The sequence below is a fragment of the Hydra viridissima genome, unplaced genomic scaffold (assembly GCF_058129835.1).
Source record: "Hydra viridissima isolate aposymbiotic clone 2 unplaced genomic scaffold, HvirCarnegie_v1 scaffold_18, whole genome shotgun sequence".
Lineage (NCBI taxonomy): Eukaryota > Metazoa > Cnidaria > Hydrozoa > Anthoathecata > Hydridae > Hydra > Hydra viridissima.
In genome coordinates this window covers 2273450-2292111 of record NW_028324317.1, presented here as the reverse complement: position 1 = coordinate 2292111, position 18662 = coordinate 2273450, and the positions used below count along the sequence as shown (strand labels likewise).

The 18662-nt window shown below is 27.7% G+C and overlaps 3 pseudogenes across 2 annotated transcripts in view; all 3 read right to left on the bottom strand.

Moving 5' to 3' along the window:
• LOC149876817 (uncharacterized) overlaps positions 1 to 13817 on the bottom strand; it is a 48917-nt pseudogene extending 35100 nt beyond the window's left edge. Inside the window, exons 1-10 of the transcript XR_016448463.1 lie at positions 13662 to 13817; positions 12020 to 12277; positions 10966 to 11223; positions 9354 to 9611; positions 8776 to 9084; positions 7327 to 7584; positions 6495 to 6752; positions 6116 to 6373; positions 4832 to 5128; positions 2906 to 4739 (exon numbers count right to left, since the gene is read on the bottom strand). The product of XR_016448463.1 is annotated as an uncharacterized LOC149876817 (transcript). The remainder of the gene's footprint in view (positions 1 to 2905; positions 4740 to 4831; positions 5129 to 6115; positions 6374 to 6494; positions 6753 to 7326; positions 7585 to 8775; positions 9085 to 9353; positions 9612 to 10965; positions 11224 to 12019; positions 12278 to 13661) is intronic.
• On the bottom strand, positions 1188 to 1770 carry LOC149876818 (uncharacterized; annotated as a pseudogene).
• Positions 13818 to 16259: 2442 nt separating the features above from the next.
• On the bottom strand, positions 16260 to 18381 carry LOC149876816 (uncharacterized; annotated as a pseudogene). The gene is made up of 2 exons (XR_016448455.1): positions 17675 to 18381; positions 16260 to 17245 (listed from the first exon to the last, which is right to left on the bottom strand). The product of XR_016448455.1 is annotated as an uncharacterized LOC149876816 (transcript).
• Positions 18382 to 18662: the final 281 nt, after the last annotated feature.

The window sequence follows — 18662 nt, the reverse complement described above, 5'->3', positions numbered from 1 at the left end:
CCTCTTGGTGTAAGTGGGCCATGTTTTTGAAAAAGTTTGTTGCCATGTTCTTTGCATTGTTATTATTTTTAAAGCATTTTATGAAACAAAAGAAAAAATATTATCCCTTACTTGTACCGAACAACTTCAAAAATGGCGGAGTAAAAAAGGTTAAATACCTATGGTTCCACTTCGTCAAATTAAACTTACTTCAACACGTTTTGCTTCAAAAAAAATAAATAAAAACGTACATGAGGAAAAAAACTATTGTTGCAGACCCAGAAAATTCAAAATTCAAAAGAGATATTCTTAAAATGAAACTTAACAAAAAGTCTAAAAAAAAAAAAACACAAATTCCTTTTGAATCGCATTGTTACAAAGTTTTATCGAAATCATGTGTAAAGTCTTCATCACTTTTTGACCACCTTAATTATCGCTTCACAAAAATGGCTGTATGTTGCTTGATGGATCATGACTACGTTAAAGAAAATCAAACCTATAATGCCAACCTTACTTTTTTAGATACTAAAATTGTTGTTTTTTCGAAACCAGTCTTTATTTACACCATATGTTTTCTTTACTTTAACAGAAGATGAAACATACGGTTCAAGTCCTGATGCTTTGGAAGCTCCAAACTTATTACTTGAAACAAAAATCAGAGGAGAAAATTCAAAAGAACCATAGTCAAACTTATTTAAATCACCTGCCTATTTTATTCAAACACAAAAATGGTATGTACACTATCATACTACTGCTTTTTTATGTTCTATCATCCTGAGTCAAAAACTGCTAAGTACTTCCTTATCCAGAAAAACAATATTTTGTGGGATGTAGTAAAATGTTTAATGGACAGTACCTTTTCAAACACATCAATATCAGATTGGCCACATAAAGAATACAATTTATTTGCAACTCTAGAAAAGGAAAACCTTAGTCGAATTCAAAACTCTTAGACGAGCTTCGAAAGTATCAAACCATTACGTACCCATATTAATAAATTAATACGTAAACTTCTTATGGTAAATTTTAGTACCTTGTAATAAATAACAAAAGTAAAAAACTACCAAAATACTTTCAAAGAAACATTTTTACATTTATACTTTTAAATACTATTTTTCAGGATTTGGTTCAATAGGATCCATTGTTAAATTAACAATGTAACACAAAGTCTTCCATGTTGATGAAAGTAAGTCTAGTCTTGACATAGGCTAAACTGTATTAAGAATTGACCAATTTCTAACATGCCCTATAAATCGTTCAACATGAATTCTGGTTGAAGCAATATCAAAATTTGTTGAAACATCCCCCTTGTGAAAACTTTTCCAAATTTTTTTGTGCTTGCTGGTTTAAATAAACACCTTTCATCGAACAATAATCTTAAACCGCGAAACCTCGATCAGCCATTAATTCATGTTCAAGGGTAAGCCAACTTAACACATCAGTTTTTTCTGTTGTTGAACTTTCTGATATTGAACCTGGATAAATATTACTGAACAAAAGACCATTTCCATGAGGTGAAATACTAATCAATGCTTTTCCTGTTTGTGTGTTTTTGTAATGAGAAAACATAAGAGTGTTTAAATCAAAATTAGTTGCATGTTGAAATTTAAATTCTGTGCAGTCTATAATCATATCAGTTAGACCACGTCCAGTCTTGACAAATATTTCTGGCATTCTTTTTAATAAATATCCATCATCAGGATGAAGATCACCTTCATCAAACAATGTTTCTAAAAATATGATCCATGCAACAAGTCTATCAACTGTGCTTTCAGAAACTGATAACATGTGCCACAACTCCCAAGTGTAATGCATGACGACAATAGCTAAAACTGAAAATAACTCAGCTCTTTTATCTAAAGCTCGATTACCAGTGCCTCTAAAATCTTGATATTCAATAGCATGTAAATATGGACTAGTAACATCGAATAAAGCATCAAACTTTTCAATGGATAAACTACAAAGGTATTTAAATGATGAAGGTTTATTATCTATTACAATATTATGGTATGATAATTTTGTTGATAATGAAAATATTTTTTTGTTACTTTCTACTTCTTTTAGCAATTTATTTTTAGATTTTTGGAGAAATTTTACTTTTATTTGTAGGGTTTTATTTTCATTTTCTAGCCTCTTAATTTTTACATTGGCTTCTTCAAGTTGTTCTTTTAATGATTTGTTTTTTTTAAATGAACTTAGTGATAACATAGAATTCAGCTACAATTTTGAACGACGACGCTTAAGTTTAGGAACATATTTTGAAATTATTATTTTAGTAGGAGATTTCCGACATGAGTGCACAGTAATAGTAGGAGTCCATTGATGAATTAGGTTGTTAACGATATCTAATTTTTTTTATACGAATTCAATTATTGTTTATCGAAAGATGTTGGTTCTTTAAGTCGTTTAAATCGCATAAAAAATTTATTATATTTACTTTTATGAATAATATACTGAGATGGTGGGACAACAACATCGGGTAATGAATTGAACTGTTCCCTTCTTTAGAAAAAAATTTCCGTCAATAAATTTTCGCTCGAAAATGATCTTCTTTCAAACAAACTTCATTTGTAAAAATCTCAATCAGTAAATCAATACAACGATTTACTTTGTGATGGACTCCTCAATCCCACTTTCAGTACCGAAAGAAAATATCAGAACAACTTTACTGACTTAAAAATAGAGCATTTATCGTGTGCAAAATAACACTTTAAGAAAACAAACTAGAAATGTTGTCTTGCAAGTAAAAAATTAACTTTATTGAACCTAAAATAGTTTACAAGATAACCTTTCATTTTCTTCCCGCTTCATTTCGTCCAAACAAATAGCTAAATTATTTTTAGTAGCCAAACTTGATGGATGATTAATTCCTAAGATATCAGATTGTATTTTATAAACTTGATTATAAATTTCTAAAGCTTCGTTATATTTTCCCATTCCTTTGAAACAGCTTGCTATATTACTTTTTGTATGCAATGTTGATGGATGATTGATTCCTAAGATATCGGTTTGTATTTTATCAACTTGATTATAAATTTCCAAAGCTTCGTTATATTTTCCCATATCATCCAAACAGTCTGCTATGCAAAGTTTTGTAACCAATGTTGATGGATGATTGATTCCTAAAATGTCAGTTCGTAATATTTCGACTTGATTATAAATTTCCAAAGCTTCGTTATACTTCCCCATTCCTTTGAAACAGCTTGCTATATTACTTTTTGTATGCAATGTTGATGGATGATTGATTCCTAAGATATAGGATTGTATTTTATCAACTTGATTATAAATTTCCAAAGCTTCGTTATATTTTCCCATTTCTTTGAAACAGCTTGCTATATTACTTTTTGTATGCAATGTTGATGGATGATTGATTCCTAAGATATCAGATTGTATTTTATAAACTTGATTATAAATTTCCAAAGCTTCGTTATATTTTCCCATTCCTTTGAAACAGCTTGCTATATTACTTTTTGTATGCAATGTTGATGGATGATTGATTCCTAAGATATCAGATTGTATTTTATAAACTTGATTATAAATTTCCAAAGCTTCGTTATATTTTCCCATTCCTTTGAAACAGCTTGCTATATTACTTTTTGTATGCAATGTTGATGGATGATTGATTCCTAAAATATCGGTTTGTATTTTATCAACTTGATTATAAATTTCCAAAGCTTCGTTATATTTTCCCATACCATCCAAACAGTCTGCTATGCAAAGTTTTGTAACCAATGTTGATGGATGATTGATTCCTAAAATGTCAGTTCGTAATATTTCGACTTGATTATAAATTTCCAAAGCTTCGTTATACTTCCCCATTCCTTTGAAACAGCTTGCTATATTACTTTTTGTATGCAATCTTGATGGATGATTGATTCGTAAGATATCGGATTGTATTTTATCAACTTGATTATAAATTTCCAAAGCTTCGTTATATTTTCCCATTCCTTTGAAACAGCTTGCTATATTACTTTTTGTATGCAATGTTGATGGATGATTGATTCGTAAGATATCGGATTGTATTTTATCAACTTGATTATAAATTTCCAAAGCTTCGTTATATTTTCCCATTCCTTTGAAACAGCTTGCTATATTACTTTTTGTATGCAATGTTGATGGATGATTGATTCGTAAGATATCGGATTGTATTTTATCAACTTGATTATAAATTTCCAAAGCTTCGTTATATTTTCCCATTTCTTTGAAACAGCTTGCTATATTACTTTTTGTATGCAATGTTGATGGATGATTGATTCCTAAGATATCAGATTGTATTTTATAAACTTGATTATAAATTTCCAAAGCTTCGTTATATTTTCCCATTCCTTTGAAACAGCTTGCTATATTACTTTTTGTATGCAATGTTGATGGATGATTGATTCCTAAGATATCGGATTGTATTTTATCAACTTGATTATAAATTTCCAAAGCTTCGTTATATTTCCCCATTCCTTTGAAACAGCTTGCTATATTACTTTTTGTTAGCAATGTTGATGGATGATTGATTCCTAGGATATCAGATTGTATTTTATCAACTTGATAGTAAATTTCTAAAGCTTCGTTATATTTTCCCATACTATCCAAACAGTCTGCTATGCAAAGTTTTGTATGCAACGTTGATGGATGATTGATTCCTAAGATATCAGATTGTATTTTATCAACTTGATAATAAATTTCTAAAGCTTCATTATATTTTCCCATTCCTTTGAAAGAGTCTGCTGCGTTACGTTTTGTATTTACTACTGATGGATGATTGATTCCTAAAATATCAGTTTGTATTTTAACAACTTGATAAGCATATTTCTTAAGGTCATTATTTCCAAAAATTGAAACAGTTACTTTTTAAAAATACCTTTAGCCTGAAGTAAAGATATTTCTTCTTCTTTAGCATTCTGCTCCTCTAACAAATGTAAAACACTGTATCTTTTTGAAGCTATCAATGAGTATTTTATGATCTCCTGATAACGTACAGGTTCATGTTCAAATAGCTTTTTTAAAAAAGCCATCAACTTTAATTGATCATTATCATAATCATGATCAATGTGTTCTATAACATAATCAACTTCATACAAACAGGTGAGATATGCAAACTTTTTCCAGTCAGAAGATAAACGCTCAAGTAAAATTTTCTCAACACTCTCAAAATGTTCTAGAAAAAGAAAATGAGTTGTTAAAACAAATAATAATAAAAAAAAAAGAAATTAAAGTTTGTTAAATGAAATTAATAAAAAGGATAATTAATATTCAAAAGGATATTAAAATTTTTAATTTAATTGAATTGTTTTACCTGCTTTAAATAGTAATAATTTTTTTTTTGAAGAATAACAGATGAAGAAATGTTATTCATCAAAAATAATATCTTGTCTACACAAAGATATTCTAAAGAATATTTAAATTTTTTTTTTATTCGAAACTAGCCGTTACTATCATAGAATCTACATCTATTATAGTCTATTATTTATATTTTAATTTTTAAAAAAATTAAACGATTTTTAAAGCTTCAATTCGAGTCTTTGACAAAAGTTCTTCAATGTTAATTTTGTCCGAGCGAGCGAAAGCAACAACAATTTTGCGAGCGAGCGAGAGCAACCAACCAACATCGATGTTCATAATTTTACACAGCAAGAATTCTATGTCAAACTGGTCAATTAATATTTTAAATATATTGATACTAATAAACAAATTTAGTTTTGTATTTAGTTGAAATAAATTTCTAATGGTAAAAGTTTTTTTTTCATAAATACTTTGCCGCTTTTATTTTAGCGCTTTTTTATTTTTGTTTTTCAAGGTATTTGGGCTGTTTTTGATATACCTCAGTATGATATACCTCAGTATGATATACCTCAGTATATCAAAAACAACCCAAAAATCAAACATGAAATAAAAATTTTTTATTTTTTTATTTATTTATTAGGATTTGGCAATAGAAAATCAAGTCAAGAATATGTTTTTAAAAAATTTGGTTTTCGTAATAAAATAAAAGAAAAAGTGATTTTCAAATCCTAAGATGAAGAAGAAGCTTGAAAAACTTGCACTAAAAATGATGATCGTAACGATCAAGTAATGATCATTACACTTTTTAGTATGACATTAACACAATATTAAAACAATTTTCTCCAAAACTACAGTTTCTTACCATCCAATGCAACTCCGAGACAAACATCAAAGCGGTTAGTAGTATTGAGAGACATTTCAATTAAATCTTTATAATCAATAGGTCTGATCTCATACAGTCTCTCAAGAAATGAGGCCATTTTTGACTGGTCATCTTGGTTATCATTGTCAATTTGTTCTAAAATACTGTCTATGTCCTGTACACAAGTGTGCCGCGCAAACCTTCTCCAGTCAGATGATACTTTTTCAATCAGAACCCTTTGAAGTGTTTCATAATTTTCTAAACAGAGAACAAATGTTTTACTTCAATAATATTCTAATACAGTATGAAGTAAACATCACCTTCAGTATCAACTTTTGCTTAAAATGTTGAGATTTTGAAAATGCTGAAACTTATTTACCACCCAAAGTAATGTCAAACAAAACATCAAATCTTCCTAAAGCAGTAAGAGTGTTAGAAATAATCACTTTATATTCACATGGACATGTTTCAAAGAGCTTTTCAAGGAATGATGACATCTTTGATTGATCATCCTCATTTTCTACATCAATATGTTCAACTATAGTATCAATGTCTACTAGATTAGTCTCACGAGCAAATCTCTTCCAGTCAGTTGATACTTGTTCAATCACAATGGTACAAAATTTTTTAACATTTTCTAAAAAAAAGCAAAGAAAAAAAATATATATATATAAAAGCAATAACAAAATGAAACAAATAAAAATGCAATTATAAATTTCAAATTATAAACCTGCTATTTTAGACTTCAAATTATATAAAAATTTAAGTATCAAATCAAAACTACTATTCTAAAACACTCCATTTTGCACTGACTATGTTTCAAGAAGACATATAAAGCAAAGCAAACTATTGCTAAACTGAAGCAGTTAAAGATGCTGTTATAGGCAAGAAATATGAAAGAAATATAAAAGCTTAGTGTCACTTCCAATTGAATAAGCTTAATCAGGAGTTAAAAGTTGAGAATCTTAGTTTGGTGTATTAAACAAGTTTAGATAAATTACAAGCTTTAAGAAGAGGGTTCAAACTAGATAAGAATTTTTGATTACGATGTCACCAAAGAAGTTACACAGTATATAGTATATTTGTCACCAAATCATTTAAACAACAAGTTTAATAAGTCAAGATATTTTACTACATAGAATTATTTTACCACCTAATAAATAGACATAAACTTAACTGCTTATTGCAAAGACATAAAATTAAAAACTTACCATCCATTTCTACTTCTAATAAAATATCAAATCTTCTTAAATTATAGAGTGAGTTTTCTATCACTTCTTTATAGCCTAATGGATTGATTTCATGTAGCTTTTGAAGGAACGCAGCCATTTTTAATTCGTTATTGTCATTCTCTTTGTCAATTTGTTCTACAATACTGTAAACGTTACTTAAGTAAGTGTTAAAAGCAAATCTTCTCCAGTCAGGTGATAGTCGCTCAATCAAAACTTTATCTTTTTCATGCTCTGAAACTAAGGTAAAAAATTTTTAAAATTAAATAGAGCAATTGCGGTATTTTTAAATTTAAATTATCTTAAATGTCAAAAAAAAAATTTTTATATCAGAAAAGGGCAAAACTACATGGTAATTCTATGTGGAGTTTTAAATATTGAGATAGATAGATATTATTTTAGTTCACTATCAAATTTCGTAGCTCTTAATTTTAGAACAAGTGTTGTGCTTCTAAAAAAGAAAGGAACCAAATTTGAAGAGATCATACATGAGAAAGCCATTATTTGTGCATAAAATGAGTGGAAGTTTTTAAATTACTTTTGTTTTTTTTCTTCATTCCTTATGTCAGAAAAATATTAAAAAACTTCTTAATGTTAGCTGTCAGAATGCATAGATCTGAGTTGTATGGGATGAACTCTTTTCTGTTATTTTTTACTCAAAATCCTTAAAGTATTACTCTATGTTAAAGTTTTTCCTCGATCTCATGCAAGAGTTATCTTAAAATTAAGGTTAACCTAACATTTATTTCATTTCTCTTGAAAAAGTGAAATGCAAATAAATTGCTTTATACATTTTGCAATTTACCTAATAAATTTATTTTAGTTTAAAACAGATATAACTTGATAGGTTTATCTTTTATTAGGAGCTATTTAATTATATCGCTTTTTCAAGTGTTGACACAAAGATTTCTATCAAGTGGCTGACAAAATAAGTAAAAAGCTTTATTAGCAAGTAAAAAAAACTTTACAAAGAATTCTGATGAATTTAAAACCAAGGGGAGATATTGAGAAGAGAAGGCAAGTTTTATTAACATTAGAGAAAAGTTTGAAGAACTTAAGGCAGAATTGCTGATGTTGGCACCAGTAGTGAATTATTAGAAGAAACAGAGGATCAACCCCACAATATCTTGTGAATATAAATTTCTAGTTAAGTTCTAACTTTATGATGATTGCATCTATAAATAAATAGACATCATTTATTTTAGTGTTTATTTTAAATTTTAATGGCATTTTCTAAGAAAAAGCCATTAAAATTTAAAATAAACACTTTCAGTCTTGGCAATAATGCAGTGCCAATGTTTTCAAGACAGGTATAAATGCATGCACAGCTGTAAAGTTTCTCCAGCTTCTGCAATGTTTTCTTGAATAAAAAATGAAAACAACATAACCAGCTAGGCAATTTGTTCAAAACGTCATTACAAACAACACTACCTTTTATTATAACAGATTCATCTTTTTTTATTGTTTCCCCTTCAAAATGGCCATCTTCATCAAATGCAGATAAAACACTGAATTTTCTCAATGTAACCAGACAATTTTCAATCAACTCTTTAAACTGCAATGGATTAATGTCATTAAGCTTTTCAAGGACTGCTGTCATTTTCATTCGATTGTCATCATTCTCAAGATCAATAACCTGTATAATACAGTTAACTTCATGTAAGCAGGTATAAGTAGCAAATTTCTTCCAGTCTGCAGATGTATGCTCAAGCAATAGCTTTATTATCAATTCAGAACTTTCTAAAAATATTCAAATGAGTAAAAGGATCAAAAAAATAAAGAAAAAAATTTTGAAAAAATGATAATGAAATATAATACTTAAAACTTCGGTAACTTTGTGAAAATTAAAAAACTGTGGGTATTGGCAACTGACAGCTCATTCATTCCAGTTTCAAAATGGGGGAAAAAAAAAAGAAGTATAAAAATGACACACCATAATCAAATAATTTAAGCATTTCATGAATAATACTGAAGAATAGCTAAAATAAACTTAATTAACAGATTCTCACCAACTAAACCCAGTCTGAATAAAACATCATATCTACTTGCAGCATTGAGAAAATTTGCAATCAATTTTTTATATGCTAAAGGTTCACTTTCATAAAGCCTTTTAAGGAATGCATCCATTTTTAATTTATCATTGCTGTAACCCTGGTCAATCTGTTCTACAATACTGTCAATATCATGTAAGCAAGTGTAATTTGCCAATCTCTTCCAGTCAGGTGACATAGTTTCAACCAGTATACCACAAACTGTTTCAAAATTCCCTAAAAAGAAAGAGAGCTTTTTAATAATTCAACCTGCTGCATTACCATTATGCAAAAAAAATCTTTCTTTTTTAACAGTCTATAATGCTATGAAAAGATTTTAGATTAAATAAAATAAATAATTTTTGAATTTACAAAGATTTCTAAAGCAATATATTTTCATAGTTTTTTTATGAAAATTAATCTCTTAATTCTTGTGTTCATCTCTGAGAAACTTTTTATTTTGTTTGGAATTTTAAATATTGAGTATTAAAAGAACATGCAAATTATGCAACACTTTCTTCATTTTAAAAAGAAAAGTTATATCAATATTCTGAAAAAGAAGCGTTTTGTTTTTCAAGACAAATACAAGTTGCAGAAAAGACAATTCAAAAATCTTTCAAGATGATACATTTTCGAACAACTACATACTGTCATAATAGGAAAAACGTAGCTCACTAGAAAATAGGTATTTTTCTTAATACTTTGAATTCATTTTGATTTAAAATTGCAGGAAGTTCTTTATTCTTCCCAAACAAGTCTAGATGGTGACAACATTTAATGAATATTTCATTCCAAGTATTTACTCCTTGGCACAGAAAGTTCATTTATTGCAAGTAGTACAAATCCTATTTTCCTTTTAACTTGGTGAATCAATTTAATGCATTACTAAAGCTTTTAGCACTTTGAACTACTTTTTAAATGAGTTAGCAACTATAGAATTAAAGAGTTTGTCTTACAGTGAATAATTAACATGTGAGAGAAAGACTACTGTCTGTTTCAAACTTAAGACCATAAAAATAAATTTTCAAAAATATTTTTACACTTCATGGAATATTTATTCAAACTTTAAATTTACTTTAAATTAAACATCATTTAAGTTTAACATCAAGAAATCTATTAAATACAAACCCTTTCCAAGTGTTAGTTTTTTTTATTTTTTTGATGAAATTTGCAGTACTGCAAAACAGTAAATTTGCAGTTTCATAATTCTATTGAACTTAAACTTTTTAAACCTTAGTCAATTTTAAACTTTTTAACCCATAGTCAAACAAAAACCGCATTCAATTCCACAAAAATAATACATGTATGTATTTGATAACATTCTTTACAAAAATTTTAATTATACTTGTTTAATTCATTACATTAATTTATATTATATATACATTTATTGTCATTTTAATAGTTTTATATAAATGGTAAAGGTTATGACACTTAATAACATAAAAGTAAATTAATTAAAAAGTAATTAAACTGGAAATTAGAGCAATCAAACTTTTTAATATCATTCCAATAAAAATTGAATCAAACACAAAATTTTTAAAAACAGCAAACCTTAACAAACATTATAAAAAACACAATATAACACCCTTACTATCTAATGCAACACCAAATAAAATATCGAATTTTCCTATGCTACTCAAACAATTTCCAATAATCTTTTTGTACTGCAATGGTTCCATTTCAAAGATCTTCTTAAGCAATGATGTCATTTTTGCTTTATCATCCTCATAATCCTGCTTAATTTGTTCAACAATAGCATCAATGTCATTTAAACATGTTCCACGAGCTAATCTTATCCAATCAGCTGAAACATCTTCAATCAAAATTGTCTGAACTTTCTCAAAATTTTCTAAATGAAAGATAAACAACCAAAAAATAGATTAAACCCAGACAAACCATCTTTGATTTTAAGACAAAATTTCATCTTGTTGATAATGTTATGAAGAGTGAATTAAAGTAAGTTTAGAAATAAGAATTTTTTTGATGATTTTAAATTGAACACACATTTAAGGTTTGAACTGAAGAAGAGGTTCCTACTAATAATCAAGTCGAGGTTACAGTAATGCCAAGTAACATAATTTTTTTGAAAATATTATCTGCTACTTTAAGCATCAAACAAATGACCGGTTTTACTTTTGAGCAAACTAAAACCTCTAATCCATCTAAGCAACATGTAAGGGTCAACAAGTAATGAGGCACTGGATTAACAGAAGTGCTTTTATTCTATTACAATACCAGCAAATCAGGCTCAATAGAATCAGCACTTTATCAAATGGTTTTGTAAATTTTATCTCATGCAAATAAACTATGCAACAAAAATTTCCTATTAATGGCCACACTTTTCTCATGAGCTCACACTTCAACATCATTCAGAAAGTCATCTTCTGTAAAGAAAACACTGGTATAATACTTTCAAAAGCAAAGATAACCTAATTGTTTTCCTGCTTAACTGTTAAGTTAGCTATGTGTTAATTTTTGATGCATTCTTTAGTTTTCTAACAACAGGGAATAAAAAACTAATGAAATTCAACATATAATTAAAAAACCTTAACTGCCATAGCTTTTAACCAAGTTTGCTGAACATTTAAAATGACTAGACTATGTTTTATAATTATTTTTATTCTAAGAGAAAATTAGGCTCTTACCATACAGTGCAAAATCCCACAAAATGTCATACCTTCCCAAGGTATAAAGAGAATTAGCAATCACTTCATTATAGTTCGATTGATTGATTTCAAAAAGCTTCTGCAAGAATAACTCCAATTTAAATTGATCATTGTCATTTTCTTTATCAATTTGTTCTACAACGTTGTAAAATCCACTTATTAAAGTAATATGAGCAAACCTCTTCCAACCAGGTGATACTTGTTCAACCAAAATATTTTTAACTTTTTCATTAGAATCTAAATTTGAGATAAAAACCATAAAAAGAAATATATTTCACTTTACAGGGTATTGCAGCAAAGTTAGCACAAACTCTTATGCTCACTTTATTTCAAAAACCATGATAATGCTGTTATTGTGCAATTCACCCAAAAAAATTTGTAATGTATCACATTAGTTATGGAATGCTATATGTTTTTTTATAGTTTTTGATACTTCTTTTATATCCAACATCATGATTATGTTTTCATAACTGTGCAAACTTTGTTGCAACACCATTTAAAATCAATCTAACGAAACAAACCTCTGTAAAAAAGACTAGATCAAAAAATGTGAAATATTAAAGCAGGCTTCAATAACCAGTTTTGAGAAATTGCTTCTTATATAGTAATTGTAGCTGAAATAAAAAAAATGCTAAGATATATAAAAAGATATGATGTTTGTACTATTTACATAAATACTCTTATATACATAGATGAGTCATGCAAATGAACATTAAGGAAAAAAGATAAGTTATCAATAATATGGTATTTAATGAGAAATAAGTTCATGAGCAAAGAATTTCCTTTTTTTGTGCTCTGAATCTGTTTTCAAATTACTCATGTCAGGAGGATAAGTAAGCATCGATTACAGCAAACCCCTTAATCACTTTTTGCATTTCTTTTCTCTCCTATTCATGCAAAAATGTTTTTGCTTCTTAGAAAAAATACAACTTTGATTTGTACAAAACTGCAAGAAAATTGAAAGAAAACTGCAAGAAAACTGCAGCTTTTTTTGAAAGATATTCCTTCCAAGTGTACTCCAAACAAATTGCTGGCATAGAGCAGCATTAGATTGTCACTCAAAGATCATTTTAGATCATTTGCTGATCTATCATGAAGTTATATTGATCCTATATGTGAAGTTTCAGGACTTTTTAATCATAACTTCGTTTTTTCTAAAGATAATCATTTGTTCACAGATGGTGGTCTCAATCAGCAAAGATTGTGATGGGAAACCATGGAAACATTCACAGAAGCTTTGTCAACAAGTGGCTGTGTCTATGAATAGAAGATTCTTTCAAAAACTTAAACTTGATCAGAAGTTCCAAGATCCTGCACAATAATGAGTGAATACACTGGGATTTATGATAGTAATTATAATAAATTAAATAATAATTTTTTTTACACTCTGTTTTTTTTGGTTAAAGAAAAAAACTTTACACTAAAATATCAAGGAATTAAAAATCAAAGATTGATTTCATCTTATTAAAGGATTAGTAAGGTAATAGGAAAAAAAGAAGAACTGTATTATTCATGCGAAATCTTTAAATTTAGATTAATCCCGAAAATATTTTAATCATATTTATCACAAGCGCACATGAAGCAACATCCGTTAATTAATCAAATAATAAAATTCTCATACCCATTTAGTTTAAAGAGTATGCATTACACAACTTTAACTCTAACTCCAAAAAATACAAGAATGATAGAACGCATGAAGCATACATTGACATAAAAAATGTTCTTTCATGTTTACTTTTCTAATTTGCTGATATTTTTATGGGCTGAAAAGATAGATTATTCCTATCGTTGGTTTATACGCGGTGAACTAAAAACTCAGGCCTTATAATTGTGCAAACCGTAAGAAATCCTGGAGACCGATTGGTTCAGAAAAGTCAGGGGAAGGAACATATCGTCGTCGTTGCAAGCAAACCACTTAAGTCAAAAAATTTCGAAATTTATTGAGGCAATTCACTGAAGCCCAAAATTTAAAAATAACTTCTAAATTGAAAAAAAAAAAATTAATTATATTTCACATATTGTTACAAGAAAATTGAATTCACAAAGATTTATAGCTGGTTAAATGATATTGACAAAATAAACAGTTTTTTTGTATGTCCAGTAAAAATTATTTTTTTGAACTTACAAAAGAAAAAAAAAAAAAAAAAAAAATTAATTTCAAAAATGCTGTGTATTTTATATATCGTCGTTTTCACAAGCAAAACGTCGTTTTGCTTGTGAAAACGACGATATATAACATACACAGCATTTTTGAAATTAATTTTTTTTTTTTTTTTTTTTTTTTTTTCTTTCTTTTTAGTTTACAATTATTAATCGTAATACAACAATATAACAATATATAAACTTGGTATCTGAAAGAAGATCCAAAAGATCTTGTCGTCAGAACCATATAAAATATGTCAAACGTGTATATGTAAAATAAAAATACAATTGATTTAATAACTAGTAACAATGTAGAATTAACAAAAACTGAAAATAATTTTACAAATTATCCAGAGTGAAATAATTTTTCATTTCAAAAATATTTATATATATTGCCAGTAGAAAAAATATAGTTTTTTAATTTAGTTTTAAAAACTGAAAATGAAATTGACAAATCAAAATTTGGAACAACAATTTTGTTCCATAAATATGGTGCTCGATAGTTTATGCAAAATTGATTAAACTTTGTTTGACAAAAGGGTTCAAGTAATAAATTATTATTTCGTAAAGGATACTTGGTTTTAGTTTTATGGGTAAAAAGATCTTTAAAAATCGACAATGGTTGTTCATTTTTACAACGAAACATAAAAAATAAAATATTATAGACATTAAGTTCGTAGACGTTGAGTGCTTTAACGCTTTTAAATAAAATATTTGAATGAGAGAAACGATTTTCAAAACATATTATACGCATTGCGTGTTTCTGACGACGGCAAAGATTTCGCAACTTACTTTTAGAGGTACTTCCCCAAACAATATTTGCATAATTTAAATAGCTATGAATAAATGAGTAGTAGAGTTGAATTAAATTTTGTTTACTTAGATAGTATCTGACTTTATATAGAATTCCAATACTTTTTGCCAAATTAGTAGAAATAAAGTCGATATGATACTTCCATGTAATATTTTCATCAATTTAAATGCCTAAAAATCTTGTGACCGAATCCTTTTTATTTCAATTTTATCAATAAAAAGTTTAGGTAAATTACTTGGTAAAAAACGCTTTTTTACGAGAGTGGAAAAGGATCCATTTTGTTTTGTCAATGTTTAAAGTTAACTTGTTGCACTTAAACCAGTTGGAGATGTGATCGAGTTCTTTATTCATATTTGAAAAAAGCTCATAAATGTCACTGTTTGACAGAAATAAATTAGTATCGTCGACAAACATGATACTCATAAGGTTAGAAGCTTTATTTAAATCATTTATATAGACTAGAAACAAAAGTGGACATAGAGTAGAACCCTGTGGAACACCACATTTTTTGTCAATTAATTTTTTATTTTGAAAATAATCACCATAGAAAACAAATTGTTTTCTATTTGTCAAGTAACCGTAAAATTTGAGTTTTTTAAGTAGAATTTTGTGATCGACCGTGTCAAATGCTTTTGATAGGTCAATGAAAATATCTAGTGTATATTGTGATCTGCTAAATGAATTGGAGATTTCACGAATGAACTGTGTAATGGCTTGTTCAGTTGAACAATTTTTTTTAAAACCGAATTGATTTTTATATAGAAGTTTATTTAGATTAAGATAATTGTATGTTCTATTGTATATAATTCTTTCTAAAATTTTCGAGAAGGTTGAAAGAACTGAGATAATTACTTATATTTGATTTTTTTCCTTCTTTGTAAATTGGAGTAACTTTAGCTATTTTTAATTGGTCGGGGAAAACACCTTGCCCTGAAGACTTTATAAAGAATACATTTTAAATTTTCAAAGCAATTTATGACTATGTTACCATTTATTTCGTCCGCACCCGTAGCTTTGTTTCTTTTGAGAGATTTGTAAGCTCTTTCAAACTCATCAAAAGATAAGTCAGAATATAAATTATCTACAGAAAACGAATTGTTTATAGGCTCTAGGAAATCACTAAACGTTTTTTCCGTAATAGGAATCTTACTTGCCAATTTAGTTCTTACATCAATGAAATATTTATTAAACTCGTTTGCAATTTTGTTTGGTTCATATATATTTGTTTTATTTATTTTAATTACTTTAGGGAGGGAGTTTGAATTTGTTTTTTGTTTTCCTGTTATTTCTTTCAACGTTCTCCAAGTATTTTTTGAGTCGTTTTTAAATTTACTAATTAAATTTGAATAATAATTTTTTTTTAGTTTTTTACGAATTTTTTCAAATAAATGTTGTTAATTTTTATATTTTAGAAGGTTTTCATCTGATTTTGTTTTTAAATATTTTATATATAGTTTCTGTTTGATTTTAGAGGATTATCTAAGTCCTTTGGTAATCCATGGACTATTCAAGGTTTTTATTTTTGTTATTTGTTCACAAAGTGGAAAGTTTGCATTGTATATTGAGAAGAACGTATCAAAGAATTTATTATATATTGTATTTGCGTCATCACTAAAGTTAATATGTTTCCAATGCAGAAGTGATAATTGGTATTGAAAGGATTTTATATTGTTCTCGTTGAAGACACGTTTTTTTATTACATTTTGTCATTCGTGGTTATTAGAGGATACAGTTGGATTGTTAGAAAAATGGGGAAATGATCGGATACGTCAGTTTTTATAATTCCTTTTTGTAATTTCTTATTATAAATATTTGTGGTAAAAATATTATCAATCAATGTCGTTGAATTTTTGGTTATTCTAGTAGGGCGATTGATTAGAGGAAGAGCTCCTGCCATAAATATTTCATCGTAAAAACTTTTTACTTTTTTATCTTTACTATAAATTAAACAGTTTATGTTGAAATCTCCAATTATAAAAGTAATTTTGTTTTCTTTGCTACCTTTGTGAATGATATTTTGCCGTAAAAAGAAACTAAGATTTTCAGACGCACCATCAGGTGGTCTATAACAGCAGCTTAATAGAATTTTTTTTTTTTGTTTGTTTAAAATTTCAATAGTTACGATTTCTTTATCGCCGTCAGAAACGCACGTATCATTCCTAATATTATACTCAACGTGTTCCTTAACGTAAATCAGAACTCCTCACCCCGTTTATTTGTTTGTCTTTCTAACAAGATTGTTTCAAAACCTGGAAGATGGAAAATAGAATTATATTTAAAGTCATTCGAAGAAATCCACGTTTCTGTTAAACAAGTTATACTAAAAATGTTTTCAGTTTCATCTAAAAAATCACAAAACTTTTCAAAATTTTTATTAAGACTTCTGATACTTATGTGAAGGATTCTGATTTTTTTATTTTCAGTGCCATTTTTATCAAGAAATTCTTTTAACTTGTTGGGATAAAGATAAGAACAACATGTGTTCACATCGTTAAAAAAGTTTACATCTGGATCTGAATTAAGATTTGATTTTAAGAATTTATCATCAAAATTAAAAGTAAAGAATTCGTACTCATCCATGTTTGTTTTTAAATTTGGTTATAGAATATTAAAAGAATTCCTTTATAGTTATAGGTCACGCGTAATTAATTTATTGTAAGTTACTTTAGCAAACTTACCTTTAGCTCTCATTTCTTTCGCTTCTTTGAAAAGCTTTCTTCGTAAATCCATTGTAAAATCGCTAAAGTCTTCGTTTAACGTACAACCGCTCGTTCTAAAGCTTCATCGTCGTATATTTGTTCAACACTAGGGCTTTGTCTTTGTAGTTTTGAAATCGAACAATTATTGATCTGTTTTTTTCCTGTTTCTTTTCCAACTCGATGGGCTCTATCTATTAAAATTTTTTCCTGTATGTTAAGCTTTGTATTGAGGAACTCTTTGATTTTTTGCTCACTTTCTTCCCAAGTTTTATTAGCTTTTTCTTTAATCCCAACAAATCTCAAGTTTTTTCTACGGCTTCTGTCTTCTAGTTCTGCTATTTTCTCTTTTATGTTATTGCTTTCATTTTCAATATTACTTTAATTGGTGATTTTTTCGACTCTGTTTTTTTTAATTCTGTAAGTTCAATTATTACTTTATCATAGCTATTTCTTATAAATTCGACAGCTTTCTTTTCCTCAGATAATTCTTTTTTTAACTTAAGGTTTTCATCTTTTAAGTTATTGAATTTAATTTCCATTTTTTCAATCCGATCATTAAAAATTTTCATCATAATATTCTCATGATTTTCAAGGATTTCTTTAAGTTGTGCTGGTGTAAAGTTTTTCGCCATTATTATAAGTTTTTTAATAAGCGTCTTTAAACACGTCCGTTCGCGGTGAAATTCAGCGCAAGGTGCTCCTTTTTTGAATTGATTATGCCTTTCAATTGTAGTATTACCAATTGTTTTTACTAAAATACCAGCTCACATTTTCTCAACTTGATAATAAATTTAAGATTCATTATATTTTCCCATACTCATCGAACAGATTGCTAGATTGTGTATTGTAACCAATGTTCACGAATAATTGATTCCAAAAAAAAAATTTCGCATTTTTTCAACTCGGTAATAAAATTACTTAATCTTCTTTAATTTTTCCATATCATTTAAAGTTACGAAAATTCTCA